A 21,771-nucleotide genomic window follows, 5' to 3' on the forward strand; every position below is an offset into this window, starting at 1 on the left:
TATCAGACATTGTTCCTAACCAGCTGTTTCATCATATTCCAACTTTGGCTGCCCAGGTGGAAATCTATATTCCCTCTCATACTTAAGAGCCCATTTCTCCTGAATAATGTCTGCCCTGCTATTGTATTCTAGGTAATATTGATCCTCCTTCTCTCCTCCAAAGCCCCTTGCAGAGTGCCAATAATTTTGTAATAGAAACCTTTTATTAATGAACTCCCTACAGCTTAATTTTGTCAGGATAAGTTTTCAAGGAGAAAGAGAGCAATAGTAGAGAAGCTTTTGTTTGCATCAAAATTCAGACCACCTGTGGAGTGGTCTGTTGGGAGTTTGGGGTGGAGTGAGGGGGTGAGTAGGTGGCACTGCTATAAACAAAACTTCAAACAGCTCCACCAGGAGAGCTGAGTCTCCCACAGCAAGCAGGATGTCCCAGTAAGCTACAGATCATTTGATTATACCCAGAGTTGGATGGCATTAAGCCCAGATGTATCTGATGCATCAAGGCCTAAATCAACTAGACACCTCTTAGCTAGATAATCAGAGATGCCAAGGAACCCCACTGAGAAAGCCAAGGATGCACTAGGAGTGGTCAAGGGATGACACATCTTACACATTTGACATAAGAAGGAGCATATTTCATCCCAAGCTCAGCCCCTACACAAAGAGATTAAGTCAGTCCCATCATAGGAACTGTTTTTTCCATGCTAGCCCACATCTCTGAAAAGCGATTGAAAGTTCCTCAGAATGAAACTCAACAGTGTGAAAGTCATAACACAACAGATTATACCCACAATTCCAGTGTCCTGACCACAGGTGGAGCCACCACTGAAACCCTCAGAAAGGAGGTCAGCAACCAGGACAAGTGCCTCACAGAGGCCTCCACACCTGATACAAACTCAGGCTTTCCCTGCCTCAGTGGTAAGGCCTTTGTTTCCACAGATGCAGATTATACAACACACTGGAGAAGTGATTGTGATTTGAGAATTTTTAAATCTACTTTTATTCTGACTTTAAAGCTTTAAGTTAACTAACTCTGTGATTAAGTAGAGAACACTAGAGACCTAAATCCACCAAATGTTTTCCCCAAACATCTATACCTTTTCCTTCAATGATGCCAGAAATTTCATCAAGTGGGAAATATTTAATGTTAAGACATATACAAGTAGTTTATATAAATGGATGGACAGAGAGATGGGTGAATGTATGTGTGGAATGGTTAGTGGATGGATGGATGGATGGATGGTCAGACACAGATATTGAGATGAAAGGGTAGATAGGTGGATGATAGAATAAAAAAAAGGAACAGGGATAAAATAAAATCAATTTTACAGTCCAGAAAATTAGAAAAACAAAGTTGAGCAGAGTACTGGGATATAGCTCATCAATATATGCAGACCTGGGCCTGAGCTTAACCATTGCAAAAAATAATAAAATAAAAAGTAATAAATATATTACTCAAAGAGGAGGTAATAAAGTGAGAACATGAGATGGTGCCAAAATAGGACAGCTTTTGGAGATGAAAAGGTGAATAGTTTCAACAATAGTAATAGGGAACAGAGAAGAAAATCCTTGGAGAAATAGGTCAGAAGAAAAAATAAGAACAAAAAAAAAAGAAAAAAGAAGAATGGCCAATAGACACATGAAGACATGTTCAGCATCTCCGGCCATAAAAGAAATGAAAATCAAAACAACCTTGAGATTCCACCTCACCCCAGTTATTATCAAGAAACCTTACAATAATAAATGTAGGCAGGGATGTGGCCAAGAGGGAATACTACTACACTACTGATGGGAATGTAAATTTGTTCAACCATTCTGAAAAGCAGTGTGGAGGTTTCTTAAAAGACTAAACCTAGATGGACCCAGTAATCTCACTCCTGAGCACAAAGTCCTAGCAGAGGCTCACAAAGCTCCATAGTTATGTACATATGACCATATACGATGATGCTAATTGAAATGAACTCCCATATATGGAAACAAAAAAATTTGTCTTTCCAGACCACACCTTGGTCCTCAGATCTCACTGAGGATTATAGACCTGTGCTACCAGCCCCCTAGCTGTCTGCTTTCTCTTGATCCAAGGAAATAAGAGACTGGGTGCATGCTGGTGGCTCAAGCCTACAATCCTAGCTACTCAAAAGGCCAAGACCTGGAGGATATCAACTCAAAACCATTCCAAAAGCAATACTTACAAAACCATTTGGTGTAAATCAACTGCACAACTCTTGCGGAGGTGGGGGGGAATGAGGGAGGAGGTAACAAGAAATATACTCACTGCCTTACATATGAATCTGTAACCCCTCTGTACCACACTTCGACAATAAAGAAAAAAGTTTAAAAAAAGGAAAATAGGTAGAATGTACATCCACAATTGTGAATATACTAAACTCCACTTTGAGGGAGAATTTTATGATATGTAAATTACACCTCAATAAAGATATTCACTGTACAAAAAAAAGCACCCTGCACAGAAAAAAAAAATGGACGATGAGAGATTCCATCTCCAATTAATCAGCAAAAAACAGACTGGAGGCTTGCCTCAAGTGGTAGAGTGCAACCATGAGCTAGTAAGCCAAGCAAGTGCATAGCCCAGAGTTCAAAACCCAGTACAAGCAGAGAGATAGAGACAGAGGAAGAATGAACAAAAGACAGGAAATAATTATCTTGTGTTCCTTTAACAATTATGCCAGTAGCTAGCTGTGTATTAGATCTGAAAGTGCCAACTTCACAGAACACACTTTGGGCTATCTCCATTTCCTTTATATATTGCTTCTCCTTTTAAATAACACATTGTCATCCTGTCACCAAAATTCATCGTCAGGTGCCTCAGCATCTAAGAGATTGCAAAAAGTACAAGTGATGGATAGATAAATCAATAAATAAAATGTAGACTAAATACTACATGATGACTCTTGGTCATTAAAAAATAGATTTGACACATGCTTCAATGTGGGCAAACATTGGAAATATTCTAGAATATATAGATAGGGTGAATTTGATCCACATATGCTAATATGCATGCATGTAAACATAACAAAGAAGCTCTGTACAATTAGTCTATGCTGATAAAAGTTTATTACAACAGATATTATATAATGATACAACAAAAACCACACCCAAAAGGTCATTCATATGACATATCCAGAATAATTAAGTCCACAGAGATAGAGATTACCAGGATAAGTAGGAAGAATGGCTACTTGGGTATGAGATTCCCTTTTGTGGTGACAAAAATATTTTGGACCCAGATAGAAGTTATCATTGAAGTACACCCTTTAATTTTGCATCATGTGGGTTTACCTCAATTAAAAAAGATTAACAAAATGACAAACTAACAGCTGCTTTTCTATCCACATACAAGCTGAACACTCTTGAAATCATTCATGAAAATTTCCAAAGTAACAGAACATTCTGGCACAAGAAAGGTGCGGCCTAGACAAGTTTCCACAAATGCCTGACCAGAAACCTCAGATGGGTTCAGGGCCGCCATTTGTCTGGGTTGTTTCAACTCTTGACCCAGAACTGAAACTGCCCTTATAACTGGTATCAGAGTTAGTTGTGAGTGGTAGGTCTCTCTATCACTCCTTCCCAGGGGACTTTCATTCTGAAGCACTGGCAGGTCAGGTCTGGTTTGTAGGCTGGCTCCAGCCTGGAAGATGTATTTAGCACAACTTGATTTAGAAAGCTTGCCTGCTGAGCAAGGTGCCAGTGGCTCAAACTTGTAACCCTAGCTACTGAGGAGGCTGATATCTGAGGACTGTAGTTCAAACAGCCTGGGCAGGAAAGTTTATGAGACTCTTGTCTCTAAATAACCATCAAACACTGAAAGGGAAGCTGTGGCTCCAGTGGTAGAGTGCTAGCTTTGAGCTTAAAAGCTAGGAGACAGTGCCTAGGCCCTTAGTATCAGCACACACTTTGCGCTCTCGCTTTCACTCTCGTTCTCTCTCAAGAGATGCCTGCTAGTGCCTCCTAAAGATTTTTTTTTCCATCCTGGGTCTTGAACTCAGGGCCTAGGCTCTGTCCCTGAGCCTTTCTGTGCTCAAGGCTAGCATTCTACCACTTGAGCCACATTGCTACTTTCAGCTTTTGGTGAATATTTTATTGGAGATAAAAAGTCTCACAGACTTTCCTACCCAAGCTGGGTTCAAACCATGATCCTCAGATCTCAGCCTCCTGAGTAACTAGGATTACAGGTATGAGCCCCCACTGACCAGCTCCTAAAGACCTTTATTCTGTCAGTTTACCTAGGAAAGACAGAAGGCAGGCAGGGGAAGGGGGAAGGCTGTAGAGGTAATACCGATTGTGCTGAGCAATTAAGTGCTTGCATAATTGCTTCTGATCCTTAGAAACCCTTGTTTTAAAGAGATCCCCAGAAAGTTCCCCTTCCAGAACCAATGGATGGTTCTTAGCAGTTGTATTGGTCCATAGCCTGTAGACTGCTCCTTGCTCATCTGTTTCTTCTTGGCTCAAAGGCCACTGTTCTCCTGCCTGAGGCAAGAAGCATATCCCTCCCTCAGGATCACTGACCTGCTAGACATCCTGTGTCTTCAGTTCTGATAGAACCGTTATCTCCCTGACTCACCCCACAGGTTTTAGCAGCTCAGGATCATCATTCTAACACCTGAAATGAGGCTTTCAGGCTTTATAATGGAGACTGGACTTTTAATCACAGGCCTCTCTGACCTGCATACTGGATTTCTCTACCTCCTGCTAAGGGATAGGACCCTGGACTTCTATAGCTGTGCCTCTCTCACTATTCCTGGTGCATAGCAACTATGGAAAGGTCACTGATAAATGATTAAAGGAGTGCAATTCAGGAGTTGCATTTATAGGAAACATTGGGAGAGTCAGAAATAAAGGAGTTCCCTGATCTATTAAAAAGGCCAAGGAAAGATCTGTCATGCAGTGTGACAGATGCTGTAACACAGGTGTACATTAGAGAGGCTGGGAGAACAGAAGAGATTGTACAGGACAGAGGAAGGGTGTCATTCTGAAGATGACTCCGTCATCATTTGGGGTTAGGTCTCCCTTTCATTCAATCCTTGAGCAGCTGGCTTTCCATTTATTTCCCTTTCTTCCTTTTGTCTTCTTTGAAATATTCAAGTGACCTTCTCCAAATGGCTATGTTATTATCTTCGTGGTGTCAATGTTTAAAAAGAAGCCAAAGAAAAGAAAATTAAATAGTATCTCCTCTTCTCCATAGATTTTTTAAATAAGGAGTATAAAACATAAAATAATGATTGGTTGGGGTTTTTTAACATTCTATCCCGGTCTCAACTGAGCACAAAAATTCTTGGATGGGCCCTGCAGGACCATTGTGTGTGTCCAGCTTCATGTCCTTTACCCTGCCTGCCCCTCCACAGCTATGTGCAGGACTACCTATCTCAGTTCATGAGGGATTTCTGGCTATTGGTCCCAGACTTCTCAGCACCACCAGTTGGAAGACCAGACATTCTAAAGCATATGGAAGAGTAAGGACTTTACACCTTGTGGGGCAAACGTGGCTAACGGAGAGGGAGGCAGCGGGTGGATAAATAATCAGTTACACACAGGAATCCCATTGGAATAAGCCTCAGTCTTCCAAAGAACGACCGTGCCATTTACTTAGTGACTCACTGGGTCATTTACTTAGTGACTCAGATTATCTTCCTTTACTGTTTGTTATACTCATTCTAGTCTTTGAATCTTTGGATTCTCTTCCTAAGATCAACACCCTGGATGCAAGCCTTTCTCTCAGGCTTGGACAAAAACCACAATAAGATACTAAATACCAGGAAGGCCCTTCAAAAGCAGACCCTTCCCAAATAGGATTGTGGAATTGAATCATTCAAAGGTCAGAAAGCAATTGTTTCTCCTGGAAGTGAGGTGGTAATAAGCTCTGTCATCCAATCACCTCACAATTACTAAGATTCCCTCTGAAGGTTATCTTGAATGAAGTAGAGGTAGAAATAGAAACATTAGATTAGATTTTACAGTTGCCATTGGATTGAATTGTAGGGGCAGTGGTATTTTAACAATTACAAACATGCATCTCTTGTTAATGGCTTTAGAAACTCTGGGGGACAGAAGCTGAAGTAAGTCAACTATCAACTTTAAGAAATTCTGTGAAAGTAAAACTAGTTTAAGACATGATATAGCTTGTTAACTACAACCAGAGAGCAAGCTATGCTGAAAATCAGAGCCAGAATTTAATAATAAGGATATCAGAACTATTGTGTTTTTTTTTTAGAAAAGAAAGACAATGTATAGCCTCTGCATTGTTCTATGCCATTGCCAGAGCCCTGACAGAGATTAAATGGAATCCAGAGAGCCAAGATAGGTAGATGAACCTAAAGCTTGAAACATTCAGAACGCTCTTACTGATCAGACTAACATGAAACTTGCTCACTTCTAGAAAAAAAGCAAAGTAGTTTTCCCTCTCCTAGAAATAGCAATATGATCTCCCCAGAGGCCAGTGACTTGTATAACACTGTTTATCTTCCTCAAGACCACCTTGCCTTCTCTCCTTGACTCCAACCCAAAAACTTAGTTTACACTGTAGCACTAAGTGGGAAAACAAACCAACTATGCAAGATCTGGCTGTGTATTGGTGGACATTGGGGAATACATGAGGGTGGCTCTTAAGAACTATATACAGACCGGCACCCAATGCTCATGCTTATAATCCTTAGCTATTCATGAGGCTGAGATCTGAAGATTGCAATGTGAAGCTATTCCAGGCAAGAAAGTTCATGAAACTTTTACCTGCAATCAAAACCAGCAAAAAGCCAAAAGTGGAGCTGTAGCTCAAATTGTAGTGTGCTAGGCTTGAGTGAAAAAGCTAAGAGACAGCTCCCAGGCCCTGAGTTCAAGGCCCAGTACCAGCACACACACACACACACACACACACACACACACACACACACACACACACACGAGGGGGGGGGAAGGAGGGAGGGAGAGAAAGGACACAAGGCTGAATAATAAAGAATTCTAACTGGCATCAGACATCAGGTTCTACATTCTGGATTAGACCAATAGGATTAGACTAATAGGACTAGTCATACTCCTCTGCTAGGATTCTTTAAAGTGTGGACACAATGACAGGGTTCTAGCACAGGAAAGATGCTCCAGAAAGAGTTTCCAAATGTCATGGAATGTACATATTAAAAACAATTCCCAAGACTATAAACAAGTGGAAATGTAACAGTGTTATTTCTTTCTTCCTGTGTCATGGATTTAACTGCTTATGAAAAGAAAGAGAAGTTTCCCAAATAAAGAATAAAGTAAAATTACCTAGAGAAGGAAGAGAAGAAAGAATTGAAGCAATGTTATATATTTCAAAGAAGAAACAAGCCAGCAGCTTCACAAAATGTTTGTATCAAGCCAAATGAAATAAGAGCCATCAGACAGGCTTGGTGATTTACACTCTGACATCCTAGCTACAAGGAAAACAGAGATCAAGACGATGGCAGCTCCAGTCCAACCCAAGACTCTTCAACTAATAAAAATCTATACGTGGCTCACATCTGTAATCCTAGCTACTCAAGAGGCTAAGATCTGAGGATCACAGTGTGAAGCCAGTTAGGGCAAAAAATTTTGAGTGTGTGTGTGTGTGTACATGCACGTGCATGCACATGCACACGTGCACATACATATCTGTCCTAGGACTTAAACTCAGGGTCTGGTTGCTGTCCCTGAGCTATTTTGCTCAAAACTAGCACTCTACCACATGAGCCATAACTCTACTTCTAGCTTTTGATGGTTAATTACAGATAAGAGTCTCATGGACTTTCTTGCCTCTTCAAACCACAATCCTCAGATCTCAGCCTCTTGAGTAGCTAGGATTTCAGGCATGCGCCACCAGCACCCAACCTGAAAGACTCTTACCTACAATTAAGCAGCCAAAAGCCAGAAATGAAGGTGTAACTCAAGTGAAAAGGTGCCAGCCTTGAGTGAAAAAGCCAAGTTGAGTTCACGCCCCGATTCTGGCATAAAAAACAAAATCTGTGGCAGTTATGTGCCTGTCGCCATAGTTAGACAGGAAGTATCAATGGGATTGTAATCTGGACTGGCCCCAAGCATAAAACATGAGACCTTATTTAAAGCATAAATAAAACACAAAGAGCTAGAGAGAATGGCTCAAGTAGTAGAGCACCTGCTTAGCAGGTATAAGGCCCTAAATTCAGACCACAGCACTACATATGCATGCATGTATGTGTGTACATATATGTGCATGCACATATATGCATGTATGTACATAGATACATGTGTAGATGTATATACACAACTACATATATACACAACTACATATATACACAGATGCTATATTCATGTATATAGCACATATACACATATGCACATATGTACTTTATGTATACTATATACCCCTGTACTATACCTGGTATAATATTCAGTATACACCTCTACTATATACATGTACAGCATACATGTATGTGTGTATGTATATATGGCATATATGTACTATATGCCCCAATACTATATATAGTATTTGTATATAAGTATACATTTATGTATATGAGTGTGCATATATTTGGCATCTGATATAGATGAGGCAATGGTTTTAAGAATGCCAAAAAGCACACAGTCTTTGAAAGCATCATACATATCTATCTTTCTTCTGGATTTTCTGCTTTAAAATATTTGTGAGCTCATGGATTGCAAAAGCTCCATTTATGAAACAGACTTAGAGCATATGTGATGCAGAATAAGCTCCAAACCCAGAATATTCTTGGTGGGTAAAGACCATATCCAAGCACTGTGATTATCAGGCAGGTTTGATAACTGAGTCTCTTGGTCTTTGACTGTAAAGTGGCAAAGTACATTAATTTATTTAATTATGTTACACAACCTGGACACACTCATGCAAATAATTTGGAGAAGAATAAAAGCCAGTGGACACAGGATAGGAGGTAAATACCACTTTTCCTTACTTCCTCTGCATTTCACTAAATTCAGAGCCTATGGCAAGGACTGATGTATAGGTAGTTTATTTTAGAGAATGACCCCAGGAATCATGAGTGAGAAACTAGGAAAAAATGAAACAGAGTAAAGGGGAAAACCTACACAAGAGTGCATTTCCAAGCTGACCACCACTGTGAGCACATGGGAACTGATTCCACGAGGAATCTCTAAGGGTCTGCAGAAAATGTAACTTAGAAATGTCAATGGTCAAAATGCAGGAGCATTTCTCCCCAAGCATACTTGGTGAATAGTTGCTGCATAGGGTGACAATACTCAAATTTACAGAGTTTTGTTTGTTTTTTTTCTACCCAGTTCTCAAGATTGAATGCAATGCCTTTGGCATGCTGGAAATTACACTATACCATCAGTCCTTTCATTTATATTTGTCTATCTCTATATTTACTTATGTATATATGCTTGTATTATGTATTTATGTATGTATGTGTATGTATGTATGTATACCAGTACTAAAGATTGAACATAGGGCTTCATGCTCTTACTTGGCTTTTTTGTTCAAAGCTGGTGTTCTACCATTTGACCCACACCTCCACTCCCACTTAGCTTTTTACTGGTTAGGGTCTCACTGACTTTTCTGTCTGGGCTGACTTCAAACCAAGATCCTCAGATCTCAGCCTCCTGAGTAGCTAAGAATACAAGCATGAGCCTGTAGTCACTGGTGCCCAGCTTTTATTTTGATTTTGAGACAGGCACTCAAAATCAAAATTATCCTGCCTACACCTCCTGAGTAGCTAAAATTACAGGCCTGTGCCACCACAGCCAGCTTAATTTTCAGAGTTTTGTTGTTGTTGTTTGTTGTTGTTGTTGTTGTTGTTGCCAGTCCAGGTACTTGAACTCTGGGCCTGGGTGCTGTTTCTGAGCTTCATTTTTTGCTCAAGGCCAGTAGTCTACCACTGGAGCCACAGCACCACTCTCAGCTTTTTCTGAGTAGTTTATTGTAGATAAGAGTCTTGTGGACTTTTCCTGCCCTGGCTGGCTTCCATCCACAACCCTCAGATCTCAGCCTCCTGAGAAGTTAGGATTACAGGCATGAGCTATAGGCTCCTGGCTTATGTTTTCTGGTTATAATGTATGGGCATGGCTGAACATCTCTGGGGACAGTGCAAAGAAAGACAGAGCAGAAAGCAGGAGTAATGAGGAACAGCTGAAAAAAGGCGCTCTCAGGATACACCTGTATGGGTTGGCTGCTACAGCAATGTCTGAATTTAAAAAGGGGCCAAGATTATGTGAAGTAGGACACATAGGCTATCTGATACCATTCATCCCTTACCCTTCTCATGTTTGCTCAAACCGTAAGTCAAAACTACTGAAGAACTCTCAAGCTACCACCAGCTCGTCTCTATAAAAACCTACAAAGGCAAGCTCCTGCTCATATAGTTGATCCTAAGAGCTTGTTGCTATTTTTCACCTTCCTTCTCTATCACATGTTAATTTCCCTCAGCCAACACTATAGTGGACCTAGACTTTCACATCTGAAGAATCAGAACCCACAATTGCTCTCCTGTACCTGTGCTGTGATCCACAGCTTTGAGCTGTGGAAAGCTCCCAGAGAACCCCAGCAAATCCCTTTACTTTAAAACCAACTCTGTTGCCCATTGTATGGGTGCAGTTCTCATTCTTTATAAACTGGTGTGGACTTAAGGCTTCAATCAAAGGTATCTTTGCTTGATCCTCTGGCTGGAAGACCCTTCTCTAGAGAACCAGTATTACTAATGCAACAGAGTTTAAGTTTTCCAAGATGAGAAGTACATTTCTAAAACAAAGTCACAAAGGACTACTGAAAAGAAGCTCTGATTTTTTGTTATTTTGGGTTTTCTTCTCTTTCTCCATCCTTTGTCACTGTTTTTTTTTAATTTCTGTACCTTTTGTCTTGTATATGTTTATCTATTTGGGGGAGGGACTGGGGAGCACAGAAATGGCGGGACAGAGGGTGAACAAATGCATCAGTGGTACTCACTAGACAATATGTTGAAAATTAACTATATAACTTGTGGGGGAGGAAGATCAGGAGGGAAAAATGGAGAAAATGAGGGAAAAGGTGACACTGTTCAAAAAGTAGCATACTCATTACCTGATTTATGTAACTATAACCCCTCTGTACATCACCTTCACAAAAAAACTTAAAAATGTAAAAAAAAGTAAAATAAAAAGAAGCTCATGAAAATAAAAAAGAAAGAAGTAGGAGCTTTCAATATCAATATGTGGTTTTTCATTTACTCCCCTCCATTCAATGTAGCACCTGACCATGATAATCTAATGCTTAGAGATGCTTTGCTTTAATTAGCCTTATAAATAATTTTTCATGACTTCACTGCTATTTGTGCAGGATCATTTGTTGGGTAAGCGCATAACTTAAAGTTTGTACCTCTTTAAATATCCATTAGTAAAGACTTTCAACTAAGCCTATTTTTAAGCTTACAACTTGAATTCAAAATTACCCATATTCCTAATAATACTTGCCATAAACACTAATTTTCTTCTAAAATAAGAAGCTCCAGTTCAACCTCTGTCCCTTGACTCCTAAATCTATGTAAACTAACCCAATTTATACAGCAGAAACAGGAAGCAACAGTGACACATCACCACTTACTCAATGTTCTATTAATTTCAGCAACATTTTATGACTTTAACTCTGAACATAGCTATCAAGAATCTGTGTAAATATTAGAGCTGAGAGGCAAAATTGTATTTGTTTCACCACACAAAAATTAATCAATCAGGGCTGGGGATATGGCCTAGTGGCAAGAGTGCTTGCCTCCTATACATGAGGCCCTGGGTTCAATTCCCCAGCACGACATATAGAGAAAATGGCCAGAAGTGACACTGTGGCTCAAGTGGCAGAGTGCTAGCCTTGAGCAAAAAGAAGCCAGGGACAGTGCTCAGGCCCTGAGCCCAAGCCCCAGGACTGGCCAAAAAAAAAATTTAATCAATCAAAATTTAAAAATTCCATGAGTTCAAATTTAATATTTATAGAAATATGAAATGTAGCTACATCTGAAAACAATTTTGTATGATAGATGCTCTCTCTTTAAAAACATTTCTAAACCGAGCACCTGTAGCTCATGCCTATAAATTTTAACCGCTCAGGAAGCTGAAATCTTGGTATCATGGTGTGAAGCCAGTGTGGGCAAGAAAGTCTATGAGACTGTGCAATTAAACACCAAAAAGCCAGAAGTGAAGCTATGGCTCAAGTGGCAGAGTGCTATCCTTGAGCACAAAAGGGCCTGAGTTAAAACCCCAGGACTAGCACACACACACACACACTCACACACACAAACATACGCACACATATACACACTCACACAAGATTCTAATCTATACCTGAATTACAGCCATGCTGCTAAGCCAATTACAAATAGAGCTTGTAACAAAATAAGTTAGAAATTTTAAATTCAAGTTATAAAAATGCATAAAATTATGCATATATCTATTTGGTGTGAAGGATGAGTATCTTGTAAATATCTATGATTTGATATAGAGTGAGAATTTCTGAGAATAGTAATTTGGTCCATAAAATTGTTAAGGAAGCCTTGCTTGTAAATATCACCTTAATCTCTAATTCCTATAATGATATCTAGTTTCTAATTTATACATCCATTGACTTAATCTGGAAACACCTGTGAAAACATCTTCAATACTTTACTATAAAGTCAAAACATAGCTGTTAATGTTTTGTTAGAATCTAAATTTATGATAGTGTTAGGATAAATAATTGACAGTACCTCACTTAATCCTTCTGAAGAAATTCCCCCTAATATCTAGTAAATGAAAGTTCTAACGATGGAAAAACAGCCTGGAAAGTTTTGATAACTGAGTAAAATACTTACTAGAAATTCAAGTCCCTGGACTTCAGTTCAACTTTGAACTGTTTAATCCAAAAGGAACAATTGGCCTTGCTTTATATTATCATAAATTATCATTTTTCAGATCATTTCATAGTTCTTTTGGGAGTAATAGCCAATTGGGAATGTATTCATTTACAAAAGGATTATGAAAATTCAATACTTTAAAATTTAACAGGCCAACCTGGCAGTCTTGTCAGAGATGAGTGATGCTTTTTCAAGTACATAAAATCATAAGAGCACATAGCCAAAATTCTGTCCCCAAGATCTGTACTAATGTGCATGGAAGAATGGAGTCAACTCTTCATTAGACAAGAGCCTGATCTCTATTTTCCTTAACTTGGGAGGTCACTATGTCAACCATCAGTTACATCAGCAGCTACATCCTAACAGATACTCAGTGGTTGCACAGCAAAATTTCCCCTTTAACTTAGTCTGTGGGATTCCACAACAGTTTCTTTGGCTATAGTAAGTACTAAGTGGCTATAGTAATTTTTACACATAAGCCACTAGAAAAGAAAAAAAAAGTCATCACTGGATGACATAGCATATCTTGGTATAAAGTCTGTGGGAAGGGTGGTATTGTTTTAGCACCCTCCCATTGCTTTGTACGCCAATGTATTTCCTGTCTCTGAATCTTCTATGTAAAACCTGACCTTAAACTGGGCTAACCAGTGCCAGCTCAAAGCTTTGAGGTTTTTCTTGAGTAGTGTGTACCGTTTCAGAAAGTTAGGAGAGGAAAAACAAAGGATTTATCTTTCTGAGGCTTATGAGAACTTGCAGCATGTCTCTTAAGGGACGTGCTTGTAGGAACAACAGGCTATTACCAGCAGTCAAATTGCTTAACCTTTCTTAAACAGCACGTCAGATGTGTGGCTTTCTTGTTACCAATTCATGTCTTCAAGAGATGTTCCACCTTCACGCCTTCACTCTTCATCTTCATTGTGTGTCCTCATCTCTCTCCCCCATTGTCCAGGGAATCAGCTTATGAAGCCATCTGGCAACTCTCTGCAAGTCATAGCTGTGATCCCAGCTACCAGCGGTTCACTTGGCAGACAAAAGTAGCTTTTTGTTTTTTTCTGTGTCTTTGTCTTTTTTTGTTCTTCTGGTTGTGGGGCTTGAATTCAGGGCCTGGGCACAGTCTCTGAGCTTCTTTGTGCTCAAGGCTAGTGCTAACACTTGAGTCACAGTGCTAGTTCTGGTTTTTGAGTGGCTAATTGAAGACAAGAGTCTCAAAAGGACTTTTCTGCCCTGGCTGGCTTCCACCATCCTCAATCTCAGCCACCTGAGTAGTTAGGATTACAGGTGTGAGCCCAGCGCCTGGCTTTCCTTCTTTTTTTAAGTTAAAAACCAACAAGGCCCAGTAAATTCTTTGCAAAGCAAAGGCTCAAAAACAAATGAGAAATTAAGTCAACTAAAGACTTTTTCAAACTCCTACTCCATCCGGCCTTTAAAACCATAAACTTTTGTGAACTAGGGGCTAATATCCAATGAGCCATCAAATCTCTTATCTATGTTTTAAGAACCTTAAGAATCCCTTGTGCCCCGCACCCCGCACATACATGGAATTCTGCTGAATTTTAAAATCCAGAGTTATATACAGGTTTAGAGAAAGTATCTCATAAATCCTGGCAAAGCTTGCCAATAAAACAACAACAAAAAAAAAAGCATGTGTAATATATCAGCATTTTGTCAGCGCTTATATTTCAGAAAAGGAGACTGGAAAGAAATGGAGGAGGGAGCTAAGGCAGAGACCTGGAGATCTCCTGGGCCCAGATTCTGACCTTCTGGGGTTGCTACTTTCAGCGCCCTTCTGATGAAACCCAGCCACCTACACAGAGTCAAAATAGATTTGACAATGGTTTAGAGAGTATCTTGGGGAAGATTTGTGTCTGTCAACAGTTGTCTGAAAATGTGTGCCTGAGGTTTCTCAAGCCATACTCAGAGATTGGCCATCAGAACATTTTGGGGGAATGCACACCAAGAGGTGTCCAGTCTGAGGAACCTGGGGATTTCCAAGGCTAAGTGGTGAAGAAATTATGTTCCTGGTGACATTATCACGTGTCTGTCAGGGCCATAAAATGTTCTATTTGGGCCACATAAATGGAGCCCTCTATCAACTCCTATGCAAATGCCTGTTTTTGATTCTAGCATTCATTTTAATTCCCCTGCAGGAAGTTGAAATAGGAGGGGAAGAGGAATAGGGAAAATAGCCCTTAGCAGGAAGTTTCACCATTTAGCTGACTGAACCTAAACAGCCTCATCTTTGAAAAATTGGTTTAATAATCCCTGTATAATTGATTTTGAGAAGTCAAAGTATGTAAAAAGGGCTTTAAAAATGTAAATAGCATAAAACAAATGCAAGATGTCAACAGCAAGTTTAGTATTTATACTGCATTAGTAGCTGAAATGCTACTCATGACACGGAGGGCCAGCATGTGTTTCCTTATTGACAGAGTTAGGCATGCCCAAGCCCCTTTAGAGAACATTTCCATTAGAGTTGACTGTTCCAATTAAAACTGTGCCCCAAATACAGTATCCCTAACTCCAGAGAATGCTACACTACCTCTACTGGAGAGTTTCCAGCCAGGTGTTAAGCAGAGTGAACCAAACTTGGCTAGATATTCAGTTAACTCCAGAAGCAGAAAAGAAGGCAGTGCTCAAGAAAGAAAGGAAAATTGAGATCCCAGCTTTGGTACTTGGGGGCTTCAGTGCTTTGATGCTCCCACGCCCACCAGGCTTGAAACTAGCCTGATACAGCTAGCCAAATGGCTTTGTCCACCTGGATCCACCAGGCAGCCCATCTCCACACCTCTGCACTTGCTCCACCTTCCCTTCCACGAGTGTCTTTTGCTTTCTCTTCAGCCCCTTAGTTTGTCCTGTAACAAATAGTTCTTAGACACATTTTATGATGCAACACTGTATGAGATATTGTGGATCTGTTAAGGTAAGCATAGTATGATCCATGTTCTCCAGGAGCTTATTCTCCAGCAAGGGAGACAGGATGTGTGCTCACGTTTCCAGTAGCAAATAACTAGTGATAAGGGATAAATGCCTGACAAAGTGGGTGAGAAAAAGATGAGGAACAGTGATTCCTGAGGCTAAAAGGACTAAGGAAGAATTCTTGAGGTGGAGACAACAGTGACAGCTATAACACAACATTTTAAGCAGCAGAGATTATCATCCAATCCTACAGAGGTAGGAACTGGCTTGACTGGGTTTTCAGACCTGGTCAGTCTGAGAGAAGATCTGAAGAGACAGTGACAAGAGAAGAAAACAACTACCAGTCTCTGACTATATGTAAATACACATGACTTCGTATCATCTTAGCCATCACCATCAATAGGTCTTAATATTTCTTGTCTATGGAGGAGCAACAGAATGTCAACATGATCATGAGTTGCTTGAGGTTCCAGTAGTTACTGTGTGGGAGAGCCAAGCCTTTCAGGCAGGTCTTCGCAACTCCAAATTTTATCATTTCCTCAGTCAAAAGGTTAAAAAAAAAGTAGATGATGGATATCCTTCAATGCTAAGGAGTTTGGATTTGTTTTTCCATTCCTGTCTGTCCTATTAGAGCCTTCTCAGTCCTGGTTCAACACCAACCTTTCCCACCAGGCCTTTCCTGAGTGTTCCGTGCCCTCTGATTCCTATGTATTGTTAACAGAATCTCATTGCCATGCAACATCCCTGAATGGCTCTTGTGAGTCTGCCATGAATCCTCAATAAAGATGCAAGCTTCCAAAGAAAGGGAACCCTTCTTCCTTATCACTGAACAGGTAATTGTGGCATTAACAATCTCTTTTTGAAAGGCACATAAGGATCAGCAAGATTTTTCTGCTCCTTGATGGATCTGTCTATAATTGGTGTTAGAAAAGCAGAAGCCTTTCCTAGCTCCCCAAGGCCTAACCACAGATATTTGTCTTTTCTGAAGTTTCTCTCTGTAAGGAGCTCACAAAGAAACATTCCCCTCTCTGCCTGAAGCAACCACCTCAGCCAGCCACGGAGACACAATTGCCATACTTGTCATATTTCCTGGACTTGGATTATGGAATTTTTATACCACAAATATAGAGATCTTTACCTCTCTCTATTTGTTAGTGACTAAGAAGCTCTCTGCCTAGAAGAATTGCTATAGGTGGCTCCAGATCCAAGGAAGGGAGGTAGGAGAGTGGGATTCACTGAACCTGAGGATTTGAATGCAGTATCTCTATGGATGTGTCAAAAGGAGGACAGAGTTTGACCTACCCACTTGTGTGCATTTGATGACTCTGATCATTTCCAGGCCATTTAACACTTCCACTCAAGTAATGGTTGGTTTTCCAGGTCACAAATTTCATGGTCATATGCAATATTTACAGAATAACTATTGATTATTTAATTGCAAGGTAACTACTACAGAGAAGGTAGGAAAATCACATGATAAGCAATTATAGCTCAAGTGCCTGGGTATTTTTGAATCTGCCTGGTTACCAAGTCACTTATTTTCAAAGTTAAATTTAATCCTAGAAAAATCCCTATTGAGATACACAAAGATGATGAAAATGTGTCTCCCTTTTAAATTTGTAACTATATCTACAGTGTGTTAAGTGCATTCTTATGTTATTTTTTCTTATGCTCTCAACATGGGTATTTTTCTTTCCATGCTGTAGTCTCCAATGTAGAAGACCAGAAGAAGGCCAGTGTTGGGGACATTTATGTGGTACCAAGGAATTGAATGCAGGGCCTCATGCATATTAGGCAAACACTCTCCCACTAAGCCACATTCACTGACCCTAACCACTGTTTTAAGACTCATTCTTCACAACAACCCCTATGAAGGAGCAACCATTCTTGCAGTTGTATTGTGGATAGGAACTGAAACACAACGAGGTTAAATAACTTTCCCAGAGCAAGAGGCAGGGCTTAGCTCCAAACTCAGAAAGACAGGCTATAGAGAAAATGAACACAAGTCCTTAACACTTGAAAGAAACTGTTTGGTGAGATAGATTCAGAAAAGGAATGAAAAGATCAGATGATAGGCAGGGGTTGCAGTAGGCAGACATCAAGATGACCCCCAAGAAAAATTTTGCTAAGTCAGGCTCAGAGAGATGAAAGATGCATGCTTTCTCTCATCTGTGAAAGTTAGTTCTAAATTATAAATGTATGTTGAAATATATACAGGGTTATATGCACATATAACACACACAAACAAACTGACTGAAGTATGTATGGTATACACAGAAGATTCCAATCATGGAATTCCTTTGAACAACTAATTTAAAGTTTAACAAAATTAATACCCAGAATATGCTTTGTCAGGTGTGGGGAAGGTCATGAGGGAGAGGCAGGCAGGGTGGGGAGGAGAAGAGGAAGGGTGAGTGAATACAGTCACAATATTCAATGTACATATATAAAAAGAAAAAGATGCCCTCCCCCAAGGATCCCTGACTCCTACTATCCATAACCTTGTTTAGTCCTTTCCCCTTGAATACAGGCCAGATCTAGTGACTCAAGTCTAAAAATTGGAATACAGCAAAAATGATGAGACATTACTGCCAAGACTAGGTTGCAGAAGATTTTGATTTCCATCCTGATCAGCCTCTTTACCCCTCACTTGCCAGCTGTGAAGGAAACCAGCAGCCATGTTGTGAGCTGGCCCATGGAGAGACCCAGATAACAAGGCACTCAGGCCAGCAACAACCTGAGTTGTGCCCACAGCTACTCCAGTGAGCTGAGAAGTGGCTGCTTCCAAGGCTTAAAGGAGATTACAGTCAGTGTTAACAATACCATCAAGCTCAACCCATATTTCTCTTTCTTTCTTTTTCTTTGTCCTATTTCCAACTTTATTTCTTTTTCTATTCTTTTTTTAAATTTTGTTGTAAGACTGATGTACGAGGCATTACAATTACATAAGTAAGTTAATGAGTACATTTCTTGTTGAACATTGGTACCCCCTCCCTAGATTTCTCTCACTTTCCCTCCTCCCCAATCCCTTTGTCCTTTGTCTCACCATTTTGTGATTCCCCTTTCCTTCCCCCAATCAGATAAACATATATACAAGATGCAGAGTACCAAACCAAAAACAGTGACAACAGGGGATAAACCAAAAGGGGGGTGGTGGAATGAAGGAAGAAAGAAAGAACTTCATTTACGAAAAAAATTACAGGGCTGGGAATATGGCCTAATGGTAGAGTGCTTGCCTCACATACTGAAGCCCTGGTTTAATTCCTCAGCACCACATATATAGAAAAAGCCAGAAGTGGCACTGTGGCTCAAGTAGTAGAGTGCTAGCCTTGAGCAAAAGGAAGTCAGGGACAGTGCTCAAGCCCTGAGTTGAAGCCCCAGGACTGGCAAAAAAGAAAAAGAAAAACAATTACATTAAAAAAACTCTCTTGCTTCCATGCCTTAGAGTTCATTTCGCTTAGCATCATCCCACAGTTTCTAAATTGAATAAACTAAGCAAAGGCTAGTTCCAGACTTTCAGACTCTACACCAACAGAGTCACCAAGATAAATGTATTAAAGAAAAGGAAGATGGGTTAGCTTGTTGCCCTTGTCTTCTGAATAAAGACCTTTCATCCTGTTAACAAGGTACAAATTAGATGAGCCCTGCCTGCATCAGAAGGAATAAAACTTTGCGCCCAGTCTTGTCTCTCCTCATTCCTTTCCTTAACTCCACACTCAACAGCCATAGAGCTGTATGGAGAGTGTCTGAACCACCCAGGTTTCATGTCTCCCATCTGTAAAACAACAGTAATACTTAAGAGCAAGTCAGGGTACTGGACCAGACCATCCAGTGGGGAGTTCCAAAAGCTATGATTCTCTGTGATGTCATTCACGTAGCTTTGACATCTCTGAAATTTTTGGTTTCTGAGCCTGTTTTCTACACAAGAGCTGTGTTTACATCAGGATATAGATATTAGCCTTTTCTGCATTAGAAATTAAAATAGAAAAATTAAGATAGAAAACTTTTGATGTATTAATTCATTCAAGATAATATACATATTTCATGTTAACAAGAAAATCTAATTTTATAGGCAGACACTACATTTTCCAAAACAAAATCAGAATGACACTGTTTGACACTTTCCAAATCTCCTTGATTTCTAACTTAATAGAAGATAATTTCTCATATGTTACTGTATTCAAGAAGACTGTAGCTACAAGTTTACATGACAGGTAGCCTCTGGAAGAGAATGAAAAGTAAAATAATATTTAGCACTATTAGGGAAATAGTCCTGGCCTTACAGGCTCTTGAAAAGAGCTCTAGGACCTCCAGAATATCCCAGACCACACTTTAAAAACTGCCACTTCTCCTAGCTCTTATTGGAAATGTTAGAGTTTCTTTTCAAACCTTCTGCCTACCCACCATTAAATGACTGCAAGCACATTAACACATTTTACAGACAACACATGTGCATGTGCACACATATACATAGTTGCAATTTCTATATTCTATTTTCCTAAAGCTTCTTTCTCAAACAGCAAATCAAAATATTAACCCTGAGCAAGCTTCCTTCAGAAACATCACTGCTCAAAGTCGTGTCAGCTCATCTTCCCAAATGGTGACTTCCTGCTTATCTACTCTGAACCCAATCAAAGTAACAAATGGCTTCTTGATGGTGTGCATCCAGCTTCTCAGACAGGATGAAACACTGAAGAATTTCAAATGCTGCTTGCCTTTGAAGCTTTGGCTCTAAAAACAAATGCCTGGAGGAAGTCAGCAATGAGCAGTACTGCTTCAAAAGCCACAGATAGCAACCCCCAGATTCAGCAAAAAAACAACAACAGGGACCTCTAAGCCCCTACAGTCAGCCAATCAGGAAGCAGCCCAAAAAGGGAATAGGGAACAACAGCAAACCAGCAGAGGTTTTCAGAAGACCTTTAACACAAAGCTGAGTGGGGGGAAAATGCCAGGATTTGGTCATTGTATGCAGGTGGGATGTATGTTAGAAAGGCTCCCAGATGAGGAATTTTCATTCTAGTTCTGCCATCGATGTCAGCACAAGCAAGTACTTATTCTAAAAACGACAAAGATGAACAAAGATACATCTGGCTTTTCCATGTTATGTTTCTCATCCTTAACACACATAATTCAATGGATATATTTTTGATACAAAGATAAAGGTGTATTTCTTCTCTCTATACTCGAGATATCTAATTCTTTTATTGATTCAACCAATATCTATATCTATTGTGAACACTGTTGTAACACTGAGGATATAGCAATAAACAAAACACTGAAAATTACTTGCCCAGGTAGATTTACATTAAAGTGGAAAAGACAGGCAAATAAAATATAAAAATATGTCAGTGGTGGAAAATGTTATAGAAAAACATAAAGCAAGAAGGAGGACATAGACTAGCAAGTTGAAGGTTATTTGCACTTCATTCATTCATTCATTCATTTATTAGTGCTGATACTGGGCTTGAACTCAAGGCCTCATACTCCGTTGTCTCAAGTAGAGTGCTCAAAGCTGGCACTCTACCACTGCAGCCATGCTTCCATTTCACACTTTTAAATAGACTAGTCTGTGTAATCCTGGTAATTTAAAATATTATATAATTTTGCTGGAACTAGGTCATTTATTCTTTCCATCTGCCAGTTAATCACTCAATCATTCAGTCAACAAACATTTTACTGAACCCCTTGAATTTACAACTTAAGGAGCTTGAGAAGGGTCCCAGTGAGTAGAGATCAGCCTGTATTAAAGAAAAAGCAAAGGGTAAAGGTTAATCTGGAGGGAAAGGAGCCAGTCTGCATCCTGCCTTCTAGTTAGGAGATACCATACAACTGATTATACCAGGATACTCTGCTGTCTCCCTATCATCAAAGTGGAGGCAACAAAAACCCTACCTGAAAGATTTGTTGGAGAGACTGAGCTTTACTCACACTGGGCTCTAGGCATAAAACCACTCCAAATTTGTAGCCATCCAAACAGAAATCAGAAGAGAAGATCAGGATGTTTATG

The sequence above is a fragment of the Perognathus longimembris genome, chromosome 4 (assembly GCF_023159225.1).
Source record: "Perognathus longimembris pacificus isolate PPM17 chromosome 4, ASM2315922v1, whole genome shotgun sequence".
NCBI lineage: Eukaryota > Metazoa > Chordata > Mammalia > Rodentia > Heteromyidae > Perognathus > Perognathus longimembris.